Consider the following 3,187-nt stretch of genomic DNA (forward strand, 5'->3'; position numbering starts at 1 on the left):
AAAATTTATATTTTTTTTAACTAAGATACAATTAAATATTTAACACAAATTTATAAGTGTGATTTTAATAATAATAAATATTATAATAATAAATACATTACTAATAAAATAATAAAAAACATATTAAATTTATATTATAATTCTACATATTCCACCTGCTTACAATAAATTTGCAAGGCAAAAATGCTCTTGTATGACGTATGAATCGTTAGGGGTGACAGACTATCATACACAACGCGTATGCGAGAGCTGTTCACCAAAATTTTGGTGAGCACGCCAACACGTTGGTAAAGGTGGCAGACTATCATACCTGTGTGTCATACGACGTTTTTCTCTCTTGTATGACATACCAGTATGATAGTCTGCACCCTACTTTAGTACTATGCCAGTGAATACCTTGAACAGAGTTTTGAACAACAGAAGCATAGTTTTCGGAAAAACCACATAAATCTATGCATTGATTTTTTGCTAAGTTGTTTTTCTTATCCTTTAAAAACTCTGCCCGTTTTTTAAAAGGCATTATTTTTTTTGTTACTGTTTCAATGAAATTGCCACCAAAGACCTCCAGAAGTTGTTAGTTGATGTTTTCAGTTCCAGAGCATTTGACTCAGGTTCCTTGAAAACATAGCACATGATTTGCTATCATGAGCTGTAGGTAAACTATATAGTCATATATCAGCTCTCTAGTGCATGTGAATAACACACAAAAACTAAATACATGCCACTTGCTCCTTCCAGACCGCAATACTGTTGTCGTAAACATTCAAATTTAGAAAAACTACATTCGAGGTCTGGATATTTGAATTTGAATATGAATACGCAGTCTTTTTTCTCAAGCATTATATATCTGTTTTAATCACATTCGAAAAAGTTTGAAACCGAATCGCGTATATGTTTTGCAATGGATAGGTTTTTGGATTTGAGTTATCTAAGATTCGATTTGCTGATGTTTGACTTAAAGTCAAACCCTTTTTATGTATGTTAAAAGAACTATTTCAACTTTATACCTATTAAATTCCTTTACCATCACTTCTACTATATATATATATATATACACAGTATGTGGAGAATAAGTTTCAACATTAAAAAAGAATTCATTATTCAAATTAACTAAATGTAATATTTTCCAAGCATAAAGCATGTACCTTAATAGTACAACTTTATTTAAAAAAATATATACGAGGAAAAGAGAAAAAGTATTTACTTTGATTCATTATATACATGTATGCAGACAGAACAAATATTTTAATTGAAAGTATGTATGTGTAGAAGAATAAAATTTTAAGAGCATACCAACCAAAGAATGAAGACCTACGAAAACTCCCTCCGAAGGAGCTGGTTCGATTCCTCGATATACTAAATATCTAAATACAAAGGGGTGCACAATAGATCAAACTGGTCGCAGTGCATAGGGGCGTTAACCTAACCCAAGTACCATTAACCATTAATGTGTATTACCGTTGCTCTTGACACTTCAGCTATTATTTTATATTGATATATGTATGTTGAAAAGAAGATGGTAAATACCGTAAATGTTGTGTAATAGCAAACGCCGTCATACCAAGTCAGAAACCAAGTTTGATGTAATATTAACATACTATGTTTGCTCAACTATTTCGCCAACAGAGCGTTGCCACATCATCCTGCTTAATCCTTATCCAATTTCACAACAAAATTCAAAGCAAGTAGATTCGCAAATTATTTGTTCGCAGATATTAAGGTTTATGAAATGTAGCAAATAAATTAAAAATTGCATTGTATATTAATTATAATTGACGATAAAATTGTTCATTTCCGTTTCCAAAATGGTTTTTAATTCTAATTGTTTCAAAAACCAAATCTTTTCCTGTCAAATTGTTTCAAATTAAAATTTCGTTTTATTAACCAAGCCAATTTAGCTTGCGACATGAACACACCATCTGTCTCCTTACTAGTTTTTTAGAACGTGAACAGAAAATTGTTAAATTAAAGTAATTTTTAATTTGAAGTTTACTGCATATACGTATGGAAATAGCCGTATGATTTTAATTCTTAACTTTAATTTTTTATTGTATTCGGTAATAATATTTTATGTCTCACTAAGGGAGTTCGGTTTATTATTATTGCTATCATTATTCAAACCAACATAGCGTTTAAAGTACAATTTTTTTGGTAATCTTGAACATTTGGCTATTAGTGGGAAAAATATGAAAAATAATTATAATTATTACAAGGATTTGCCAAGGTTTAAAATTTTCCAAATTTTTGCTAAATCTCAGTTTCGCTAAAATTTCAAAGAAAATATTTGGATTTCACAACAAATTCTAAAATGAATGAAATCAAATGCAAGTTAACACCCTGTATCACTATAACGGCAATTTGCCTCTACACACAATTTTTGTATCTCAAGTTTGCGTATCCAAGTATTGCGCATTAAAATATCTCACAACGCCTACTCGTGATTGTGTATTTAATTACAATCAGGCTTAATGCCTGAAAATCTTATGGCAACATTGTAGCAAAATGTTTTCTTTTTAAACTGCAAGTATCTAGCTGAAAATATGTCAAGTATCATTTGAAATACTTGATCGATGAGATGTCCAAATACTTTTAGACATGAATCTCGTCATCTGGCTATTGACGCTAAAGCTAAAGACGCTTACGAGGCGCTTTAGAAAATAGAAGCTCCAATCCTACAGAATGGAGATAAAGAGTCACTAGATCACTCTTATGAATATTAGAAGCTATAATTCGAGTGATGAAAAGGAAACTTTAAAAAGCCAGTCGTTGGTAGAATCTCGAAAAGTTCAGTCTTCATCTAAGAAGTCGTTGGGAAAATCTTCGCCTAACAAGTCGTTGAAAAAAATCTAATTAAGTTGAGTCGTCGGAATATATTGATTAAAAATTAAATATCTTATTTAAATTATAAATTAATTCTATATGAGTGTTAAATATTCAATGATAAAAATATTTTAAGTTTAATTTATAAATAAAATATATTTTTTTTAAACTTTAAAACAAGAACCAATTTATTAATTTGCATTGAAAACCAGCCAAAAAAATTATATTGACAGCTAAAAATTAAAATTATATGATATTATTGTTTTGATATTCTCATTAATTACTCTTCTTGATTTCTCTCTTGTTAAATGCACATTTGTATACATAAAAATATCAACAAGTCGTTTTTTTGCAACATTTTTTATTT

The sequence above is a fragment of the Teleopsis dalmanni genome, chromosome X, assembly GCF_002237135.1.
Source record: "Teleopsis dalmanni isolate 2A chromosome X, ASM223713v2, whole genome shotgun sequence".
In the NCBI taxonomy this organism is placed as follows: domain Eukaryota; kingdom Metazoa; phylum Arthropoda; class Insecta; order Diptera; family Diopsidae; genus Teleopsis; species Teleopsis dalmanni.